Genomic DNA, 25648 nt, shown 5'->3' on the forward strand with positions numbered 1-25648 from the left:
GTAAAAAGATTATCTTATCACCGTGGATGACTTGCCATAATATAGTGCTTCTCAATAAAGACCTTTGCAAATATGTTTTGAGGTACAAAAATATACCTTTTCTCCTTTTAGGACTGAATACTATAATTTCCCAGCAAAGCTTTCTATGATAAAGAAGATGTAAAAAATTGGAACAAAAGAATTTGAAAGGATACTAACATAAAAGACAAAAAAATGTTGAGATTTGAAAGTATTTTTAAGATGTAATGTCATCATGGGGGTCACATCTGGTGCAGCAGGACAGGTGGTGCCATTAGAATTACTATAATCAGTGGAATTTATCTTCATCCTTTTAGTCTGTGAATCACCCACAAACAGACAGAATCACTGAGGCATTGACCTCCGGACTAGGCCAACACCCCTGCTCAGAGAAGGATTAGCTTGAGTGGGTTGCTATGGATGGTGTCCAGTCAAGATTTTAAGTGTCTCCAAGGATGTAGATTCCACAACCACTCTGGGAAACCTCAACAAGATTTTGACCATATTCACTAAAAATGTGAAGTTTTGGTCTCATGTTTAGGTGGAATTAAAACTATGCCCACTGCCTCTTATCCTTGGATCATTGGATACCACAAAGGAGAGACTGGTTCCACTTTATTTATTTATTGTCCTCAAAGATATTTTTAAACACATAAGCTCCATGAGGTTTCTCTTCTCCAGGCTGAACAGCCCCAGCTCTCCAAACTTCTCATGACAGATGCCTTAGATTTTTAATCATCTTTGTGATCCTTGACTGGAATCAATCCAGGATTCAATTCATCCTTTCTTCTGCTGTAAGCTCAGGACTGCAGATTTGTCTCACCAGTGCTGAGTAGAGAAGGACTGCCCACTTCAACCTGCCAGCAGTGCTTTACCTACTGCACCTCAGGAGGCTGTTGGCCTGCTTTGCTGCAAGGGTGCATCCCTAGCTCATGTTCGGCTTGTTGTCCCTCAAGGAAATAAACATAACAAAGGTATTTCTATATTTTTATATCGAGTTGAAATGAATGTGCAGCCATCATGAATTGTAGGACTTCACATGAGTTTAAAGGCAGTGTAAGCACAAAGATCTTCCTATTAACAGTTTAAGCTCAGGCTCTTTTAACTATATCATCAGCTTTTTGAATTTGGCTTTAACTGGGGGAGAACTCAACCATTTCACAAAGCTGAGTTTTCAATCAAACCATTCTTATTTCAAAACTCAGCTCCAATCTGAAGAAGAAGAATAACGTTTAATTACATACTTCAGTGCACTTCAGAATAGAAATGAGCTTTTGTTAATCACCATTGCAAGCTCTCAAACAACACTGAGACTCATGATCATCATTTTAAGATGAACTAAATCCATGATAACAGGGAAGTGTCTAAATAGAGGAAGCAGAAACCTGAATTCTATTTTGGATATAATGTTGGTGTTAAAAAAGCAAAATACCATACATAAAAAATTTGGGATCTTCATTCATTGTTTGCAAAATATTTAATACTCATGCTGTTAACTACACACAATCATGTTTGCCTTCCTTTTCAGAAAAAATACCTAGTTCAAAATAATATCTCTTTAAATTAATTCTTAAGATAGTAGCATCAAATCTTCATTTTTAAAAAATTATAATCATTGTTGAATTTATTTGTACGGAGTTAAAATAAATCTCAGAGTACATTTAGAATATATTTTTTTTAAAAACACTTTGACAAGCAGTGAGCTTTTTGGAGCATCATGCTAGTTTGTTATCATTTACAGGAACGTGCTTGGAAATGAACAGAGTCTGGGCTCAAGATTTCTAAACAAAATTGAGTTGTCTGACATCTGAGATCCCAGCAATGACTAGCTGTGAGAAAGAGTCTGAATTATAGTTTACACATATAAGGAAAGGAGTCAACTAAAACAGAGGAGATGTTCAAGGAGGAGCAGCAAGCAAGGTTAGCAGCTTTAAAATGTCTGTTAATCGTTTGTCAGAATCATTGTGTACATTATCCTGTGTGAGTAAAAAATAAATAACATAAGAAGATTGTTGAATACTGAATGAGATTTCAAAGTCTCATTTATACACAGCAGGAGAGAGTCCAAAATCTGACAGAGAGGACTGACAGTTTTAAGAAAAGCTTTGATATATATACGATAGAATATGGAAATAAGCTCCAGGAAACAGTAGCATTTGCTGTTGTTTCTGAAGAGAAAAATAACATTTACATTGCCTTACTAAGTAATAAGCATCTCTTACTCTCATAGTTCAGTGTATTGAAAAATTTTACACCTTAAAAAAAAGAAAAAGGAGAAAACCAAAGATATGGGCTTACTACAGATTATTGTAGTTTTTCTTGGGAAAAAAAAACAAAAAAAAACCAAAAAAACCCCAAAAAACCAGCCACGCAAAAACTCTCAGGATACAAGCTGTTCCAGGCTTACTCTCCAAGCACTCAGCTGAGACTGGGACTCCTATTTTTTGCTGGCTCTAAGTTGCCCCTTGCTCAGGACATTGTAACACTGGAGCAGGTTTGTAAGCTCCAAGGAGTCAAGGGAGAGAAATAGTTTGCTAACCAAATTAGGTACTCATAGACCCTGAGAGGGGTTTTAGTTCTCTCCACTGTCTACTTTCTGAGTCTAGACTGCTGATTTAGGTGGTTTGGATTATCCTGCTGAGGCCCACTAACGACACTTTAAGTGTTGCTTTGGTGAAATGAACTTCCTAACATAATCTGAATAGTGCAGACAGGCACAGCTCACAAACTTTTCTGGATCTGCACCCAGAAGCCTCATCAAAAACTGTGGAAGAATCTTAGTATTGATAGTAACCTGAATGAAAAAGTCCCTTACACCTAGCTGAAATTGCTGCTTTCCTGTATCTGTCAGCAGAAGTCTGAAGTAAAACTGGGATCTCTGAGTACTGTATCCACATATAAATAAATCAGCATACATCTGTAGAATTAAGCTGTGATTTATTTAGTTCAGTTTCCTATTCATGTTTATTATTTTGATGATAAATCTTTCAGATGACAAAGAAAATTACCCATAAATTCCTCTGGGGAGGATGGTCTATTAACATTACTTGCAGGACCTCCCACTAGAGAGACAAACCAAATGAAGCCACAAAGAATATGCAATCAAGCAAACATTGTGTGGGAACTGTGAGGCAGCAGGGAAATTTAAATATATATTCCTAAGGAAGAAAGAACAACAATAATCAGCACATGCACACACACATGAAGGAAAAAAAGCATCAGCAGAACTGGCTTTAAAACTGCTAGAATAATTTTGGAGCTATTCTGGCAGAGCTAAAGATACACAAAATTATAAAGACAGTTCTAATGTGAATGTAGTGCGATTAGAGCAGAATTCTCAATTTATGCATTGTCTTACAAACTGGTCTAGAAAAAGCACAATTTATATCCATGTCTAACTTCACATTCCAAAATGTAGAGAAACTACTCTCATCTTGGAGAGCTGCAGACCTGAAAATCTGCAAAATTTAAAATAGTTTGTTCACTTTGTATGTTTACAGACCAATGATCTTACGGGGTTGTTTCTGGGATCTTTAAAAGGTGTAATGGAAGAGAAGAAAGAGAAATGTCGGGTAGGATTCAGCTCCAATCCAAGCACCTACTTTTGGGCAGTCATGATGGAAAGCTTTTGCAAATTAATCAGGAGTCTAAGTACAGGCAGAGACGAGGCAGTCAGCACAGCAAAGGAATCATGGAGAATAATTCAGCTCATGCTATGGAAAGAAGATAGACATGGTCAGCTCTAGGCTACACAGACTGTTAAGGATACTAGTGAGGAAAATAGGAGATTAAACTTTTAAGCTGTAGACATGTGGAGTCTTCCATTTATATATCATTACCTGTGAGCTGATTCCCTGTCAAAACATCTCAAAATCAAATACCTACATTCCAGATTCTGTTAATCCTAAAAGAAATTGAACCAATATCTACTACATTCAAAACCACAGGCAGGAAAACCAAGCAGGGTCTGCAACAGAATTGTGGGTTGAATCAGTCTCATTTTACACTTCAGCAGCCCCCAATTGCTTTGTCAGAGTGATAACCACATAGAGTAAAGAACTAAGAAAATTAGCCTCGAGGGACTTTGCAATCAGTTCCCGCCTAAATGCGAAGTGCTTATCGAGGAGGTTCTTTTCTGTGGATACCATCAGCTCCTCAGCCTGCGGAATGGGAGTCCCACGTTGGCATCTGTGCCTGCAGGCGTGGAGGCACAGTTGCTATGCAAAGCCTCAGCCAAATTGTTCCATCAACAATTTGAGCAAGGTGTGGGGGGAAGTGAGATGAGAAGGAGGAAAACCAAGCTTCTTTATTTTAAGGGTGTTTGGGGATAACTGAGAAGTAGAACAGGACAAATATTTTCAGCTAAAATATACACCAGGTTGAAAATGCAACCTGAGCAAAGCTGAGTGTTTTCTGAAATTGATTGAGGTCACTTTTGACATAAGGCGTTCAAAAGCAAAGTTTTCTTTATAAAATAAAAACGTCTTGAATTTTCTTGTTCGAACTCCCTTCAACTTTACATACAAAAAGCTGTAATTTTTCCTGAAATGAATTTTTGTGGAAATTATTATCCATAAAAAACTGTGTAAATTTGTTTTAATCTAATGAATGTTTTTTTACGCAGAAAATATAAAAAATATTTTTACATGTAACATAAAATACTACACGCAGAAAATGTAAAAAATATTTCTTTATCTGCAAAAGAAGAGCTTTATTCACACAGCAAAACTTCAATGGATGTTAACAGCTTTTACTGATTGATTGGAAAAATTAACAAACCAAAGAAAAAGCTCCTTGTGACACCATAATCATATTAAATTACTTAAAAGTTTATCAACATTTTAAGAAAAAAATCAGAAGAAAAAGTCTTGAGAGAACAAGATATCTTGTATCAGCATTCAGCCTATTTCAACAAAATTTTACTCCAAAATGAGGGGAAATAAATCATCTCTAGATAAATTCACTGTATTAAAGTTGCTATAAATAAATAAACCAGCATTGCCTTCTTAGTTTTAGGCTTGCAATGCACATGTACTTCAGTAAGAAAGAGATATTCCATTTGAACTTTATATTTCATTTCACTTTGATAGTAGAACTTGATATTTTGTGTTATAGGGATTATATCACATGGGAATGCAAAGGCATGAAAATTAAGTGCAGTAATGTCCAAGTGCCTATTTTTTTTCAAATTTCTCCATATTAAGAAATATCTATGCTTTCATTTTTTCAATTAAAATAATAATAAAAAAATAAAATGTCAGAATTTTCTATGGGATGGGAATAAAATTTTTTGAACCAATTATACTAATAAGAATATAAAGACATTTTATCCACTCTCTATGTTCCCACAGCTCTAAAAATATATATGTTTATTTTAAACTGTTGTATGCTTAATTAAAATTAGACCAATAAAAATCTATAGCTGAGATATCTTTTTAAAGCTTCTAACACTGAACAAATTAAGGAACCAAGAACAGTTATATATCCAGTGATGCTACTCTCTTTGGAAGGAAGATGGACTTCCTAACAGTTATTTAATTCTTTAAAAATCTATTGAAATTTTCTGCCCTTTCCACTGGAAAATGTCATTTTAAGTGTTCTTATTGACAGCAGGTGTTGGGAACCAAAAGTGATATAGTATGGACTGTTCTTCATTTAGCTGCTTCAGAGTATGGAACAATTGTTCTTCTTGACTACCTTCTAAGTACACTGCTTATTTTAATGAGACTATTTTCCAAATAGGAAATCTTGTCATTTTAATTCACAACCATCTAGTGAAAGACTTATTCAAATTTGGTGTACTGATGTTTCTGAGAAAATATATTTGCATGCCACATCTATGATGGTTTAGAGGGTTAGTATTACCAGAACTCTGTGTGTGTCATATAATTGGTGCATTTTTATATGATATAAAGGTGCATTTCCTGTGTTGGAATAAAGTTGCAAGAGTATATGCTCTGAATTACATTGATCAACTATAATCACTCAGTTATATTAGGAAGAAAAAAAGAAAAACAAAACAAAACAACAAAAAAAGAAAACTTGGGATTTGAGATCAAGAACCTGTAGCCACCACCAGAAAACAAAGCAATAATTTCTATATTGCATACTTTTCTATTGAATTAAGATAGTCACTATAACTCTCTTACACCTCAAAGGGTATAGAAAATGAGATGGAGGAACTAAAACTTCCACAAAACACATATTCTATCCAGAATATGGAGCCAGATTGACGATATTCAGGTTTTGTGATAAAACATTTTTGTCTTCATCATGCTCATGAATTACTCAAAAAAAATGTTCAGAACTGCTGACTGTGATACAGAATTTCACATGGAGAATAAATCCAGCCTATCCAATTATTTGAAAGAGGCAAAGATATTCTTAGTGTAGGTGGAAAGAATTCTGCTAATAACACTAAATATGTATGAATATTTCTGAACTAAAAAACACTGTGAAATGAAAAGATGTTCTGTGACAGAGTTGCAGTTTTCAAGATTGCACTATGAAAGATATCTATTTAATTTAAAAGTCAAAGCTAATGAAACTCTGAAACACACTTTTAGTAAAATATGCAGAAAAGTGCAAGAATAACACCACACATTAAAACCACAAATCTTTATTATCTGACTTAATTTGCTTGAGAAAACCTGTTTTTCTTGTTCATTTTAATACAGTAATTTTGATAGATTAAAATTGTGATGCTGTTGGATCCCTCTCGTATATTTGATCAGTGTAATTATATAATTTCTTCTAAAATTTGTTATTTGTCTGTAACAAGATTAAAGCACCTGCTGTTACAAGCTTTTCATTCCAATTATTCTGATGGCAAATTCACATTCTTCAGCTACTCAACACAAATCTGTTTAAAAGAGAAGAAACAAAATACCTGACTGACATCTGGGAATGCCACCATATTCTGATTAATAAAAGAATTGTGTTGTGACTTCGTTACAGACTTAAAACAAAAATCTTCAAAAGAGGCATTTCCACACACACAAATTGAGCAGAAATCTGTAGTAGCAAAAAATTTGGGGAATCATCCTGGCAGTTCTACCTTTGATGAATCTTTAGATAAAAACATTCAGACATATCTCTATAAAACCACACTACTAATTTTTGGACTTGATTTCCATGTACTTTAGGTGAAAAAAATCAAAATTATATAGTTTACAGTTCACATTAAAAAGCTAAGTTGGATCAGGGGTTTGATTCTTTTTTTGGTTTTGGGGGTGTTTTTCTGAACATACAATTGATTCAACTGGTTATAATGCTTAAGGAGGGTGCTGATGTCAAAAGGTGCCCAAAAACCAGCTTCTGCATTGGACCTTTGAGATCTGAGCAACAATATTTGGTTTTGGAGCTAGTAAATACACTTTTAATTTGGAATGGGTAAAAAATTCCATCCTTCATTCTCCATATATACTCTAAGGGTGGTCAGAGATCTCTATTAAGAACAAAAAATAACATGTTTGTGAAAATAAGTTTTGGTATTTTTGGTGTGATACAGCCTTTAGGTATTGTCATACTCAAAATCAGATTTAAAAAAATATATTTTTGATCTCATGTGACAATCACATATTCAGAGCTACATATAGATAGCAAATTGATACCTAAAAAACTCTCTTATATGTTTACATCCTGGAAATAGATAGTGGAAATTTTGCTGTACTTTTATCATAGAACTGACTTGCTATTAGATTAATATTTAAAAATTCCTACAGCCATCTCAACACAAAATCTGTATTTTCCCACACTGTTGCTAGTTATGTCTGCATGCAACAGAGTTCTGCAACCTTAGGATTTGCATATAAATAAAACCCTTCTTCCATGTGCAAAGGAGCAAGATTTAAGTCCAATAATTCTTAATGAAAGTAGCAAAAAACCTATACAAAAATCAAAGGTCATTTTTATTCAATATTCACAAAAGCATACTTTTGTCTCAGACACTTGTATCTGCCTTCTCTGACTCAAAAGGCAGCTACTGAAGAAATTTCTCAATAAAGACAGCATGCTCTGTATCTCTTGTATTCAAGAGTCAGAATTCTAGAGGACAGAAAAGGAGAAAAGAGTATCCTAAAGCCTCAGTGAGCTTGAAAACACAGGGCAGGCAACTGAGCCTTCAACAAATGTATGAAATATGTGACAAGTCTGCAGAAATGATGCATTGGGTAGGGTGTGTTCACCTCAATATTCCAGGATAAATTATTACCTGGATGATTAGGTATTAGTGGCAGAAAGAACTTATGATCTGTAACATTGCTACAGCTGAAAACATAAGGAGTGAGAATAAATATGGATGTTAATTTATTATAATTTCTAAGCCATACATAAATTTGCCATTTTAAAGTCAAAAATTGAAAAACTGTACTAAATATTACAAAAATGTTCATTGCAACAGAAACACGGAAAAAAATGGCAATATATTAACATGAAGAATTCTACAGCCACATCTTAATATCCATTACAGTTTTCAGCTAAACATTGTAATATAGATTTCCATCAAAAGTACTCAACAGAAATATTACTGTTGAATAAACTGTTGCTTGTGATCTTTTTTTGACTTTCATCTACTAATCGTGGACTCATTCCTCAAAATAATAATAATAATAATGGCCTTGTCAAAGCATTGTTCCTAAGCAATCGAACATAAAGATACATGCAATTATTCTTTGCCTTCCCAACTATTTCAGCTCTGCAGGGAAGGACACAATGTCGTTGTCAGCAGGAGTAATTATTACACATTCTGCTTCCCAAGGTATATAATGGTCACCTGTGATAAGCTAAACTTTAAAAGTATCAGCAGCCAAAAGAGGTAATGTGTGGTAATGTGCATTTTATGTGCTCCAAAAACCAAAATAGAAATATCGAGGGCAGTTTGAACCAGTTTAAGACAATGAGACAATTTTTTCCATCAATACTGTTTTGTTGACATTCAGTAAAAGAGATGCTTGCCTCTCCTCTACTCTCCTGAATGAGATTTGTTGAAAATAGTTACATTGACAAAAGAGTATTACAGAAGGAACTCTACTCTGTCCTCTGACATCTCAAATAGTGGCTACTCTCAATAAATATGGGAATTTTTTACATATAAAAGCTAATATTTGGGTTGGAATTATGGAAATGAAAGTAAACAGGATTTTTTTCAACTTTTTTTTTCCTTCTTAGTTTTATCTTTAGTTACAACTGCATATAGCTTGGGGAGTGGGGTATGATACAAAATGGTTGCCTTGCCTGACAGTTATATGTGTTTTCAGAGCACCTTTTTCCTTTGAAGTACAGTTTTCTAAAACTGAAAATTTCCCTAAAATTAGAGAATGGTTGGGAAATAGAATACAGCAGTAATGACATCTATGATAATCTGTTATAACATACTGTCTGTGATAATTTCTTCTGGAGTCAGAGGAGGAACAATCACCAAGTGCCATAGTTGCTGAAATCTACTGAGTTAGTCAGCCATTCTACTGAACATTTGATAACAGTTAGTGTTCAGGTGAGTGTTATGAAACATATTCGAGCTCTTGTCTCCTTTGGAGACAGATTTGAGACCGAACTTATGTTGTTTAAACTAATAATCTATGCTTACTCAACTGTGTACCTCAAGAAATTGTGCATTGCTGGTGGAGGGTTTAGCCCACCTGAAACAGCATAAGAGATGGGATGAGGAACACTGTGCCCCTTTCTATTTCTATTCCCGTCTTGCACAGGGAGATTAGGCAGTTATCTTAGACTAGTTGCCCTAGATTGGGATGACTGAAATTATGTAAAATGAATCCCATTCCTGATCATATTCTGACAAAATGATTGCTCTCAATCCTGGGGATGTCCAGGGAGGAACATGACAAACTAAAAGTTTCTTTCTGTAGCAAAGGAACAATAGCAAACATTTTCAACAAAAACATTTCTGAGAAGATTTTATAAAGTTGTTTCTTTAACACTTGAGGGGAGGAAGAGGAAGCAATTCTTCTGATATTAAGACCAAAGATAATTTCTATCTGAAAAGCTTTTGTGTCCATATATATATACTGCCATATACCTAAAATGACTACTTCACATAAACCTGTCTTTCCTATAATTTGTAACTGGCAGAGAAACTTTCTCAGGCTCAACAGAAAAAAACCTCCCAGAGTTTAAATAGTTGCATACTGCAATTTACCCACTCCTGGATAAAGGTTTTTGTACAGGCTTATTGGACCACTGTTTGACTGACTGTGATAATACAAACAGTGCACACACTAGAAATCCTAATATCTATGTGGTGTGTTGGATCACCAAAACTGGTCTGTCACTTCCTCATCTGGACAGGGATAGGAAATATAGAGAAAGGTTTATGAGTTAAGGTCAGAGAGAGTTCAAGAACATCACAGTCAAAACCAGATTCAACTTGGAGGAAATTATTTTAATTTATTGCCATATAAATCAATATAGGGGAGTCAGAAATAAAACTAAATCTTAAAACACTTTCCCCATCACTCCTTTCTTCCTAGGCTCATATTTGTTCCCTTTTTCTCTAACTCCTTCCCCCACAGCAGCACAGGAGGGCAGGGAATAGGGGTTGTGATCAGTTCATCACACTTTGCCTCTGATGGTCCTTTCTCCACACACTCTTCTCTTGCTCCACCATGAAGTAACTCCCACAAAGAGACAGTCTTTCATCAACTTCTACAACAGGAGTACTCCCCATTGACTGCTCCAGCCTGGGTCCCTTTCATGGGGTGCAGTTCTTCCACAGTTCTGGTACCCTGGGACGGCTCTCCAAATGTTCCCAGTGACATGAAGGTTGATGCAGTGACTTCAGTCAGGCCACAGAGAAAGATAACAGATTTTATCCATCCATCCATCCATCCATCCATCCATCCATCCATCCATCCATCCATCGGTCCTTCCATCCAATGAGAATAATTTCATTTGGAAGACACCTAGTCCATCTAGTTCAACCTTCACTGCAATAGTAAGGAAGGCATTCAACTAGATCATGTATTTATCTGTCTATCTATCTATCTATCTATCTATCTATCTATCTATCTATCTATCTATCTATCCATTTACATACTAATTGAAGACTAGTATTTGAGGCTAATTCAATCTAAATCTTTCAGCAGTAAAATAATAACATATTTGGAATATGTTCCAGATGCTCATTCCTTATGTACCTTGTACCGGTATTTTAATTAGGACAAAAGTCATCTGAGTTGCAATTTCAGATATATTCCAGCTGCTACTCTTGTTTAAATGACAAAATATAGCTTTAAGAACTAATAAACTCTCTCTCTGCTGGAAAATAATTATTTCGTTAGCAGACTGGCTAATAATGCAATACTGTTCTGAACTTGATAAGCTTTTTAGCAGATGGTAGAATGAGGGAGTTGTTTTATGTGTTAGGAATGCTGCGCATTATGTCATGACACAGGCAGGATTAGTTCCCAATGTGCTAATCAGAAATGTGTCAAGCTTAATCTTTTTTTTTAATTTTTTATTTTTAAAGAAGTCCAAGATTGTACTTTCTTTCCTGTGGCTTCAGAAAATTACTGCTCAAAATGCTGCCTTAGTTTTTAAAATATATTTGCAGTTTTACCTAACATGCCTCCCCAAAGTGTTGCTTGTTTTTCATGTTCAGCCACCCTCTTGTGGAAGACTCTGACCCTAACTTTCAAAATTGCTTTTATGCTACACTTTTCAATCTGCATGTTATCCAGAGATGCTTGTATCTAATCTATCTGCTGTTGGGTAGAGGATTGATATTGTGATTATTTTCTGTGTTCCAGGCAGTTACCACTTGGGAGTTCTTGTAAATGAGAGGCTTATTCTCTTGATATTTTTTCACATAAATAACTGAGATGTATCAATCTGCTCTAAAACAATTTAAGTGGTCAATAAGCAGGTTTTTCTGTTCAATTTGCAAGTACTGCAGGCAATTTGCTGCTCATCATCTGTCCTGATGGAAGAAATCAGACTTTAATCACATTTAGTGGTAACAGCCTTTAAAAGGCTCTCTTTTGTTGAGAATTTTCTTTTATGTAACTTCACACAATGCCATCTCATTTCGTACACTTTAATTATTATAATGGAGGGTAAAAGAGGGATATATGAAGTTTTAATAATTAATACATCTCAGGCTTTAAAAATGGGCCCAATTTCTATGTTCCAACTTGTGAGTAGGCTGAGAATTTTCTTAAAACTAATCCTAACATTTATTCAGGTCTCTTCATTTTACTCAGAGTCTGCCAAAATATTCAATTTAGAATCTTACATTCTATTTAGAGTAGTGAATAATATCTGATGTACTCTAGGATTTTAAGACCTAAGGGACAGTAATTCCAGTGTCTCTAAACAACTGTCTGGATTTATTTTTGCTGGTCTAAGATAGTGTGCCTGGCTTCCAGCTGCTTCTCCATCACAAGTCCTTATTTTTGCAAACCAGGAGGATTTCTTGAGAACTCCTTCTTCTTGATTGCATTTATGCAGTTTGGCTGTCTTCAATCAGATTCTCCTCATAGCATATCTGTGCTCTTTTTCTGTTTTTCATGTTTTGTGTTGCCCAGGATTTTATTCTTTTTGCCTTTTACAGTCCAGGTTCCATCACTCTACACCACCAAGCTAAGTCATGGGGAGTGGTCAGTGTCTAGAGGAACGACTGCTGAATGCATATCACTCTAACATTGGAAGGAATTTTCTGGCAGAAGAAAACTGCTCTGTTCCATCAAGAATAAATAGCTTATGTCTGTGGGAGAATTTTCTTCACCTCTCCACAGAATCAGCTGATTCTCCTCCTCAAGGGTCCTCATTACAAATTTGCCAACCAATTCCATGATTTTTTTCAAGTCCAAAAAAAACCAGTGCTCTTTATGAATTTTGTAACTATGGAAAGTAAAACTTGAGTTAATTCCTTCAACCAGTTCCTCCAGTGAAGTCCTGGCATCTCGTCAAGGTCTTTTATAGGCCTTGATGGTTGCTGAATTGTCATACCTGGGTCTCTCTGTCAAGGGTCTGAGGAAATTCAGTAAAGGTTTATAATCCTTCATGTAATTTAAAGGATTACTTCTTTTAACTGAGAGAACATGTTTTACAATTCTCAGGTATATTCTTTATTCTTGCTCTATGAAAAGTTGTCGGGTTTTTTTATTTCTTCCTTTTATTAGATTTGAGCACCAGTGCTCTAAAGTTAAAGCTGACAAAAGAAAGATACTCAGAAGGTAATTGAAATAGTTTTCTATCCAATGTACCCTTGCACATATTCTCAAATTTTTTCTAAATCCCCTGTTCTTCTGTTTCAATTTATAAAACAGAAAGCGATAGCAAGGAAAGCTTTTAAAATTTCATTTAGTCCTTTTCACTATATATGTTTATGGTCAGCACTTCGGCATTTATTCATCTTCTGTATATTAAATATTTAAAATTTTGTTTAGTTATGTACTTTAATATTGAAATTTTTTACCTACATATCATATAGAGCTGTCTATAAACCACAATTACCAAAGATCAACATAGGTTCCCCTTGAATGACTCTTTCTAAAGATTTATCTTACTTCATGCAATGAAAAATTTTTGAACTTATTTGCACTAAACAAATCTTCACTTAGCACTAAAGAACTTGTTTAATGAATAACATTATAGAAATATGAACCTGCAGCCTTAGGATGCCTTTTACTTATAGACATTATAACCTGCAAAAAAACCTAAGCATTTTTTTTTTCCTTAAGGTAAACCCTCAACTTCATTAGTCTAAGCTTCCAGTGTGTTTCTTTAGCTCTGTTATTCATCCATGAACATTTTTCAAGTCTTAGGGTGATTATGTATCAGTCACAAGCACTAAACTTTCATTTATAGCTTTCTAAATATTCATTAAGGTATTTATATCCAACCCAATGATGTTATAATCTGAGCTGAGTTCATTTTATTCCTTCATACTCTTACTCTTTAGAACTATAAGATACAATTGAGGTCACAGAGTTCCTTCTGTTGCTCTGTCATTACTGCTAAACGTGGGGTTGCATTAATTGAAACAAATTACAAGTTCTGTGCATTGTACAGCCTGTCTCATGTATCAAGCAGACAATTAAAAAATATTTGATGAAAACAGCTTTAAGTAAATACAAGCAAATTTGTTTTCTACATACTGTATTTCTGTAAATCAGCTGTATTCACAGGCCTGCTGTGCTATATGGGAGAAGAAACACACACTCCGCCCTTCAGGGAGTCTTTGTTGATTTCTTTCTTGTTTTCTTGTTTCTCTAACCCTGTAATAAAAGTCTTACAGAATGACAGTGTTGTCTACAGGTGCCCTTCAGGTGTGGAGACACATGACAGCTCTGGTTACAGATACAGGATTGTGAACAAAAGCAAGGGATTCAAAGAGAGATTTCTAAGAAATCACTGGGTTTCCACAGCACTAGGTTGAACAAAGTAAAAATTAAATCTATTTTCTATACTAAGTACATGAAATAGATTACATGGAAAGAGTTTTGTACCACACCCAATCTTTCTGTCTTTTCTGGTTGTATTCTTTCAGAGACCCAAATCAAATGGCTACATAGGAAGTGAGGCTGCTATAAAACATGCTCACCTTCTTCAATAATTTTACAGTGGAAGGACAGAAAGTCCAGCACACTTCCACAGCCCAACTGTGTCTCAGCATGCAGGATGAAGTTAGAGCTGCTTTCAGTCTGTCTGAAGTACACCAATGCTGACCTGGTACCCAGACAGGACTCTGACCTCTGTAGAGCACACGCTGGGAAGACAGAAGTATTTGGTTCTAATTCTATGACTTTTCAGCAGTACATTAAAGGGTTTTCTTACTTCTTTCAGCTTAAAGAGATTTGACATAGGGACTTCGTACAAGTGAAAGGCCTTTTGCATATTTAACTTTATTCTTCACGGTTGCACAAGCTACACGAAACAGCAAACCATACAGCCTCTGATTACTTACTGGATATGTTGAGATTCCTACCAACAAACAGGTCTGTCTCAATCCCCTTTTCTGTTTTGTTTTTCTTCTCTGACATTAGGAATTTATATTTATTCTCTTCAGGGAGAAAACAAATAAGTAAGATCTAACCTTATTTTTTTTCCTCATAGCATTCCAGAATAAGATAATAGATTAAAGAGAAAATAAATCGTGAAATACTGTGGAAATAAACTTTGGTTAAGTTTAAGTGCTGACTTCAGATAGTATTTTAAGCACCAATCATATAAAAAAGAATTATTTTGGAAGGCGTGTCATCAGTCAACAGCTGTGTCTTAAGAGTACACACAGCTCTTTAATCCATTAGAAAAATTTGTCATACTTGGAGTGAACAAGAAAATTTACTGACACTACTGATATGATTCCCCAGATTGGTGAAGATGTTAAAATATGCAGGGAATACAACTGCAAGGATTCTGTTTGGAAATTAATCCTTATCTATTATGAAAACTTCAACTCATATTTGTTATGAGTAGTAACATCTATGGAAACTCACCCATCCCAAACTAAACCAGAATTATAACTGTAAGAACTTCTCATGTTCTGCCCTGTGTGCTCTCAGAGTTATTTACCTACAGACAATATCCATCACTCATTAAAATCTCCTATAATTCTGGGCTTTCTCCATTATTCTGATATTTTTCTAGCCCTGCAGTATGAGAATAGGGAGCATGGGGGAATTTTGGCAAGACGTGTGAGACTAACAGGTTGGGAACCAACAATTAAATTCTTAAGAAGGTTAGAAGTAAAGAACAGAATCACCTATTTTCTCCTTTGTTATTCCTTATTTTACTGTTTTATTTGAATGGTTAGGCAATTTTTTTTCTCAGGCATGTTATTTCTGTATTTATGATTTACTGATTTGATTGAAATAAGAATTAGCTTCAGATGTTTTCTTGCTTGGACTGTAAACAACAATGTATGAGTACAAATATTCAGCAGATTATGTGAATGAAGGTATGCCAATGAAGGGTTAAATAAGTGGAATGAAGGGTTGAAGAGTGGAATTTTGTTACTTGGATGGGGGTTTTGTGAAAAGGAACCTAACAGAGAAACACAAAAAGAGTCTCCAACCACAAGCACAGACAGACCTGAATCTATTCTGTTCATGTTCTGAGCAAGCAGACAACCTCATCCTGGCCAGAAGCCGCAGATCTCCATAGTGTTGTGTTTGGCTTCTGAGAGGTCAGGCTTATTAGTCCAGGCTCAGTGATGCTCCATCACTGCCACATGGTTTTTGGATGGGAGCTGGAGTAAGGCCAGACAGCTTGCAGGGTGGGCAGGATGAATTTGGGCTGGCTGCATCTGTCTGTATAGATGTGCCAGATGCTTTGAAAAGGGTGGGTTTGGCATGCTGGAACAGCAGCAACATGAGGAAAGCATGGGTTATTTGGTTTTGGTTTAGATTTCATTTTGCTGTTCTTTTTTGTTTTCTTTTTCCCAAATCTAGTTTCTTAGTTGAGGTGCAGCACAGGGTTAAAAAGGATATCTCCCTTAAGAACAAAAGACCCATAAAACGTGACTGTAAACCCTCTCCTCTTCTTAATTCAGTATCTAATAGTTGAGGTATTTTTCAAAATTATTCCAATAACAGAAAATTGACTTTTTAAAAAATGTCACAGATTTTAAATGATGCAGAATACATTTAACAAGAGCAGCAAAATACTTTGAGAAAGAAAGAAGAAATAGAACATCTCTGCTGCAGGGAATAGCTCTGACAGACCTGATAGCACAGGAGATGCTGAGGAGATCTCCCTGTCTGACCATCCAGGAGCCACTCTGGCAGTCACATGCCCACCCCCTGAGCTGCGACTGAGGCCACTTCACAGGTCACCCCCCACTCTCACACAGGCACTCCAGGTCTTCTTGAGCAACTCAAGTATGCCATAGCATTGTCTCAGTTGTCTCAATCCTCAATTTAATCCTGGTGCAATAACAAAATAGCAGCTCCAGCTGGTGCCCCTGAGGAAGCACCTCGAACAAATGGACCCCATGGATTTCATACCCTCACAATCTAAGGGTGAAAGTCCTGCTCCTTCTGATTGTCCATTCATCTGGCTGGGCCACAAGTCCCCATGACTTTTGTTATGCAAAAAATTGTCAGTTCATGACCTCTTGGCTGGAGCTCCTGACACCCAGAGTTCCCTCTGCAGCCCTCACTGCAGCTCACAAACCAAGCTACCTGCATTAATGTAATCCTCAACAGAGAAGGTGTGGCAAGATGTCAAACACCATAATGAGGAGAACAGACTTTACTTCTTTGTATCTAAAGTTCTTGTCTCCTGTAGGAGAGTTAGTTGGTTAGGTAGCACAGGTGACTGATGGATTGCCCATTCAGCTTGGCGGGGCCCGCCTGGATGTGAAGAAAAGCAAGGGGCTGCAGGTTTTCTTCTGCTTGATGACACAGTATGTTAGCTGGCTATGGCCTAGAGCTCCACCTCTGCCTTTCACTCCTCTCTCACGCTCAGCAATGTGCACCTGGAAACAGAGCTTCCTCATTGTACAACCAGGGATGCACCACTAATTGGGATCTCATTTCACACACATGAGGATGGGAAAGAAAACTCATTTTTGCTTCTAGAGATCAATCATTGCAAGCAGCAAGAGGCAATCAGATCTGCTTTTTGAGTAATGCCGTTCCATTTACATCTGTTAGAAGAAAAATTAGCATAATCATAGATAACCCATATTGCTTCCAGAGATTTTCATATCCCTTAACAGTGGCAAAGGAGAGGACACAAAATTTGATAATAGCTGCATAACTCCATGTCACCATGTACAGAGGAACATGAAACCCCAATGTGGTATCATGATTGCCTTCAATAGCAATGCCTGAAAAAAAAGCATTGCTCAGATTTTCTTTCCTGGGGGACCACTCCTTTATTGCAAAAAGAAAAAATTTTAAAAAAAAAGGAAAAGGAAAATAAGAGTGATGAAATGTATTTTTTTATATTATGAACAACTGAGAGATTTGGTCTTTTTTTCTTAATTCATGTGAATAAGTCATTAATAATGAATGATTATTTATGAGATGGTACATGGAAAATAACACACAAAAGAATTACTTAAAGTTTACATTTGAATTTCATGAGTTTCCTTAAAATGCTGTAAAATTAAAAATCTGGCCTGACTGAAATCAGAATAGAAAAAGGAAAGGCACTCTTCATTCTTGGCAATAATCATTAAGTCTCAGCACAGTTTAAATGTTTATTTTTAAAAGTGGAGAATTTAAAGTTACAATCAGCAAAGAATTTTAGCTAGCCCAAAGTCAATTACGATACCTCATTTTAGTGACACCCTGTGCTGAAATGGAAAGCCTAAATAAGACAACTGCTGTAAATATGATGCAAACAACATATATAATTTTCTGCCTTAACTGGCTTTGGGCAGACAACTGTTCCTTGACAAGCCCATAAGGGCACCATGTTGATAGCATGCAGTTGATAGGGATGCAGAAAAATATATGGGAATTTAGACTCCACATCTGTAACATTTTTCTGGAGAGAGCTTTCTCTCATGAACTGAGAAAGCTTTTCTAACATTTAATAACATAAAAGTAGTACATTCAGCTCAGCCTGAATGCAGCTGAATTCTCAAGAATGTTCAGATCCTGTCACTGTACATTAATCTTGAGAAGGGAAATTTCTGTCAAAGCTGTGCTCCTCAGCCAATAGGAGTCAAGATTTGTAGTTTTATACTAACGGCTAAGGATTGGGTCTGATAACTTGGGACAAATGTGGTTCTACCACCCTTTTTGCCCTTCCTGCAAGCCTGGTAAATGCCATTTCAATAACAGAGAATAAAAAGAGTCGTTAATTTTCACAATCCTCCGTGCTGACTCTCAAAGCCTTTTACACCTGTTTCTACACTTGGTATAACATCACTTTTAAAAATCTTAGCCTACAATGCTTTTTCTTAGTACAGAAAGCTATTTCTTATTTGAGTACTCATGGCCCAACTTATTATCCTATTAAAAGTACTAAATATCTAACACTATCACTATCTAACACTATTTCAATGCAATAGCCAGACATTTTAATTGATATTAGTTTCATATTGTATTAACATCCATCATGTTTAATATATATGTATAAATATATATATGAGTTCATCCATTTATCTGTGAATAGCCAGGTGGGACAGATATGTCAGTCTCAGGCTATTTCTAATAGAAAATGGTTGAATATTCACTTGGTTAGATGATGTAGGTATATTATTTTGATAGAAGAGCAGTTATTTAATGTCATGGGTGATGAATGGCACAAGAAGAGTTAGAAGGGAAATAATGGTGATAATTTGTCAAAGACGCAAAGAGATAGAGTGGTAGGGCAGGTGAGGTAGAATGATACACTGTGCAGTTAGAATAATATGATATAGTGCTGGAGGGTTGGAGAATAACTTAGTAGGAAAAGAAAAAAAAATTAAAAAAGAAATGGGCCAACACTGCACTAAAGGAATGAGAAATATTTAGGAAAATATGAGTGTTTGTATTCTCATACAACACAAATAAAGCCTAAGAATAAAGACAATCTGAATTATGCAAATAAACAGGGAAAATAAGATACACCAATTAGAAAGATGCATTTGAGAAAAGCAGAAAAACAGATACTCCTAATGTCAAGGGAGGGGGGAAATACAATACAAAATCATTTTACGTCTCATTCTTCTGGATTAAATCTTTCTGAGTTACTCAAATTACATGTCTTACTACAGTAAGAGGGTAGACAACGTAAAGACAGATAAGAACACAAGGGCATGTTCCTGGAAGGTTTCAAGCTATTTGTGCTTATTTCTAGCTTTTAAAAACCTCTTTAAAGATATTTATGACTAATTAGGACATCAGAGGTTTTTAAAATAGAAGAGGTATTTGGAAAACAGATTCTTGTATTAGGAAAAAGAGTAAATATACCTGAAAACTCAAGTCATGTGGATTTTTCAATACAACCTGCAGAAATTGAAAAGAATGAAACTCAAGGGGATGAGTCACACATAAAACAGTAGTTATATGGCAACAAGATAGGAAAAGAAAAGACAAGTAGGAATTTTGAGCAGCTGGTAAAGTTGCTAAAAGTCTCATCGTTGTTACAGGAAACATTCCTGTGAATTTAAAATATACAAGATATAAAAGGAATGATGAAGACTTCTGTTGCTGACTGTTATGAATAACCACTTATGTGTGAATGAGAGGAAGCGTTTTTGAAAGACAGTTATCCTTTAAAAGGACAGTTCAGTTAATTCTGGATTTTTTTTTCCCAATTTTCATCAAAGAAAATAAATTCTAGAGTAATTTGAACCCAGAATATCTTAGTTTCCCCAAGGCAGTGCAGCCTTCTTCCCTAGACCAGTATGTGGACTGGTATAGGAAGAAAGTAAAGTCTCTTCAGTCTCAGAATTTTCTTATCTTTTTAGGTGATTTTGTCCTTTATTGCTAAGGAAACTCTATGCTTTCTCAGATGCGTGAACTGCTCACAGAGTTCTGAAACACAATACCCAGGCTGGCTTTTCTCTCTCCTCATAGTTCATGTACTGGGATAAAGCAAGGATTATTCCATTGCAGTTTCATTGCAGTAAATACAGTTTCTCCACCAGAAAGTCAATAAGTCAGGTTTCTCTTTCCTCAACAAACATTGTCCACTTTCTTTTTTGACTGAATTCATGCCGATAACTAGAATTCTTTCTTTTTTGAGTGAGTGGCAGGGGAATAATGAATTGAAGGTGTTAATGATGATGACATAAATTACGACACTATTCTTCTCCCTGGTGTAGAATGATGATCCTGGAGGTGTATGTGCAATACACATTCCTAAATCCATTACTGCATACCAATCTTTCCTGTGTGTACTATTTAAGTATTCTTCCTTAGATACAGAAATGTCAACAGGTGTAATCAAGTGTAGGGAGTCATGTTGAGAAGGAGCCTTGCTGTGTCAGAGCAGAGGCTTCCTACTGAAGAACCAGCACATGCAAAGCTTTGCAAACAGCAGAATTTACTTGGCACCTATGCCCTACCAAAGCTGACATACCACCTTATGTATGGGCACAGTGCCATCCTGACAGATGGGGATGAGCACAAGCAGCCAAGAGACCATGTCTGAGCATGAAATATGTTTGTGGAGGGCAGGATTCCCAGCTAGAAATGTCAAAACAGCTGTTTGTCCTGAGTTTTGTGTGCCTACAGGTTTGATGGTCTACAGCTTTGCTAATTCATCATTGAGCTTGATTAATTTTGTAAGAGTTTCTGCTATAGCTGCCAGTCATCATGATTTCAGGCTAGCGTCATGCACAAAGAAGCAAAATTAGTCCCTTCTTTTAGATTGCTCATGACAAGACTGAAAACAGTGTCACAAAAGGATGGAAGAGTTTTCCTAAGGAAGAAACTCATTCTGTGCCTTCTGCAGTTTCCTATATTATTTTACTAATGCAGTCTTATAAAATTTGGTATTCATTCATCTCAAATCCAGCACCTCTAGTCTTCCATTCTTCAACCCATTAAGAGCTGGAAGAGTTATTTAAAACAGTTTGTTCACAAGATAACATGTCAAAGAGTAATCAGGGCAGAAAAATGCGAAAAATGGTAGATCTCTAAAATTATACTGCCTCAACTTTTCTCTAACCGTAACAATATCTACAACTTTCATTTTCATAAGAAAATATATTATTTCCCAAAAGGCAGTAGAGCTTCAATAAATTATTGCTTTTAAGGTAAATCTACTTTTATTGCTTCTTAACCATCATTTTCAGAACTGATTTCAGACATGAATCTACTCTGACTACTACCAACAGAATTTCTATAATTCATTTTCGAGACACCTCAATCTCTATGACTACAGTGAATAGCTTCATAATGACAGTGAAGTGATTCCTTTTTGTTTAAGGTTGAGAAGATTGCCTTTTCATAGGCCTTATTGTAATTCCTACTTTCTGTGATTTTTAGAGATTCAAGTGCAATGCACACTAATATTTTCCAAGAATTTTAAAATAACTACTATTTCTACTTTCCAAAATTTGCAGTCCTTAAGTATTTACCAATATCAGGCTAACCAATTAATGCCATTATTATTTAAATTAAAAATAAAAAAAAGAAAAGAAAAAAGGAGTTGTGCTTCAAAGACCTGTTTCACTATAAAACCTTGTAAAAATATTGACCTCAGATAAAAATGTGTAATTTTTGAACACAGAGGACATTCTGCATTGTAATTTATGGAACAAGGTTAAGACTTTCCTACCCAAGCTTCTAAAAATGTGTAGCAAAAGACCTGCCTTCATATTCCCCGTCATGTGACATTTGTTCCCTTTGTAAAACCTTTCATAAGGAGTATGCTGACCTTGAGCAGCAATAGAGAACTGTATTTCTTAATGGAGATGTAAACCGTGCTGACAACTCAGTCTACTGCCTGCACCAGTGCTACCAAGGGGACAATGTTTGGACCAGGGAATGAATGCATGGGGAACATAACAGTTTCTGAATGAAGAATGTTAGAGATGACAAACAGTAAAAGATCATGAAATTCAGATCTGTGTAGCTTTAATCTGCTACAAGTACACCTCTGTGGCAATGCACCACAGGAGACCCAGGCACCAGACTATTTGAAATGAAGGCTGAGTAAGCAACCTTACATTCTTATTCAGAAAATAAAAAGCTTAGTGGAGGGGGAAAAAATCAAGTTCATTCAAATCATAAAAGCTGTATGGGGATTAGAAATCACTTTGTTTTCTCTATCTCCTCACTTCAATGGAAAGCTTTGATTTCTGTCAGTGCACTCTGCCAAGAATGTTCACAGCCACTGACACATATGCTGAATATGGGGTTGATTTCTTAGTTTGATAATTATGGCACAGTTTTTAACTGGCATTTTGGTAACTGTTTTATATTATAAAAGGATACCCTGCTTTCACCTTGGCTGTAGCTTCTTCCCATACCCTGTTTGTCATCCTCCACTCCCCCTCCTGACAGCGGGACTTTGTCTGCTATACACTGCAGAGCTGTGTGCAGTAAACAGTTACACCAGTAAAAAGCCTTTGAGACTAAAGAATTGGGCCTGTCTTTCACTCCCAGGAGTAACTCTGGAGTTCAACCTATAGTTACCATTTTACCAACACTTCCAGACAGACACAGGACCTCAGGGAAAAGGATATTGCTTGTGGGAATCCAGAAAATCTGCGGGTTTTGGGAAAGCTGCAAAAGACAGGCCTCAGAGACAGCAGAACTGTGATTAGAGCTAAGCAGTAGCCATAAGATAGGTCATAAAAAATATGTAAGAAGTAGAAAAGTAAGGACAAATAGAATAGTGGTCTGTGTATTAATGCTTGTCTAGAATGACTCCCTAAGCTGCAGAAAAGTATATCTAGCAAGATGTTAGGAAGTTCTAAACTTAATAATGGGGCTCTGTGCATTGTGTTTTAAGGCTTACAAGTAGGTATTGTATTCTAAATAAGCAAGCATTGTTTTAACTGAAGGTATATGTGCTTATAGTGATTGGATAGAACTACTGTCAATATGCTTTTGCTTTGTGTGATTGGTCAAAACACTTTTAAAGTAAGTTGAAACATTAAGTTCTTGGTCTGCTGCCTGGCATATGAGATTCTGGCATCTTCCCATTGTCATAACCATGTAATGGGACTGATGCTTGAAAATAAAACAGCTTAAGGCACATTCCTCAGCAGTCCCATCCTATTTGTGATTTGTATGTAGCCCCCGACCAGCAATATTGCTCACTCTGGAATTAAATACGCAAGCCAAAAGAGGGTGGACAAAAGTCATTATATATTATTTGGAACTAAACATCCATAGATGCAGTTATACCAGTAAGGCCGGGTAAGCTCTGAGTTTTGTTTGCTTGTTTTAACCAGAATGTTAAAAACCATCAGTGACCAAAAAGAAAAAAGGGCCTGTCATTCAAGCTTATTACATGAAGAAAATATTTATATGTAGGAATTTTTCTAATAAAGGAAATAAAATACTAACATATAGTTTTCTTTTGGGACCAAAAAGTCAGGGTACTACTCAAAGACCAAAGTCCGTCAAATCAGGAACTCAGCCAAGTACAAATGAAGGCAAAATACATAGGCAAAAATAATTTGGCAGAAGCCATGTAAAAAACAGAGTGGGCTACTTCACCTTGCAAGGCTTTTTCAGAGCTGATAGACATCACAGTAGAGACAAAGGTCAACAAGCACCGTAAGAACAACTCTTCACAGCATCCGGGCAGAGAGCTGCAACAGAACTGAATGAAATATCAATATAAAAACATTTAGGACACAAACTGATTTGAAGAAGAATCCAGACAGAACTTATTAAAACATTTCTATTAGCATTCAGGGAGTTACCGACAAAACAGCATAAATAGGCAAAGCTAATAGCTCACTCCAGTAATGTTTTCTCCTTTGCAGGAAATTGATATGTAGACTAACAAGATGTATTGAATTGAAAATTGAATAAAATATTTCCTTATCCTATTACACACAACATTATCCAGTTTTGTCAAGCCCTTGATCACTTCAAGAGAATGAAGACATGTTACAGCAGAAAAGAACACATCAGAGGAAAAATAATCTAAAAATAGTTCGTGGGGTTGAAGCTCTTTATTGCTGCATAAATAAGGCTTTTTTCATTCCAAGCAAGGTGACCCAGGGTCTGCACTGGCCTGGACTTACCTTGCCCAGAGCTGGGCTGGGCAGTTTCAGCTCCTGCCTTGGGGCCACCTACCTGTTGCCTGCCCTGCCTGAGCCAGATCTGTGCCACTGTCTGTGAGAAGGATCTGACAAACCCAGGGAGTGTCTGCCCAGCAAACAAGAGCCTCTGGGAGCTGAGCCTGAGCAGGCTGCAGGGCCATACTCACCTGGGAGCAGCCAGAAGGCTCTGCTGGGGGCAAGGAAACGTGACAACACACACAAGCAGGTCCTGGGACTGAAGAGGAAGATACCTCCACAATTAATGTCACTCTTCTGCTAGCAAAGACCTCCAGACAATGAGAGCTCATTAAAAATACACCACTACCTGCAATTTTTCTTGAGAAAACTGGAAGTCTTCACCTTAAGATATAAAAGAACACTAAGGGGATCAAGGGAAAAGGTAAATACTAGGAAGTTTGGGGGTGTTGGAATGGGAATTTTTTGTTATAAAAATTTACACTGGTAAGACTTCTCTGTGTTAGAGAATTTTGACTATTAGTCTGTTAAAACATTAATTGGATTAACAATAAATCCTTAGCTCCATAGATACAATGAATTATTCCTTGCCCAGTACCAGGACTTGGAGTGTAATAAGTGCACAGGGTAGAGATGAAAGAGACCAACTGCTTTAAATTTGATATCCATTAATAAGTTCTTCTCACTCTAAGATGAAAGAGAAACAGGATAAGCTTGGTGTTCATAGGAAGTTACAGAATGACTAAAATAAATAACTATGGGTAACTTTGTTGACAACTGTAAAGAAAAAACATGGCTATCTTTGCTTATTAATTGACTCACCAAAAAAATATATACTTGTCTCTACGAATAAATAGTTTTCCACTGCTAGAGTGGGAGAAATTCTTGGAGTGACAACCAATGCCAAATATTTTTGTGTGGTGCATAGACAACATTTTTTATAGCAGATAATATAGCATACATGACTTAGGAAAATTGCAAGTACAATAACAGCTGGCTGTTCAAAACTCACAAAGAGTA

Source organism: Passer montanus, unplaced genomic scaffold, assembly GCF_014805655.1.
Source record: "Passer montanus isolate IOZ18808 unplaced genomic scaffold, ASM1480565v1 scaffold6, whole genome shotgun sequence".
Lineage (NCBI taxonomy): Eukaryota > Metazoa > Chordata > Aves > Passeriformes > Passeridae > Passer > Passer montanus.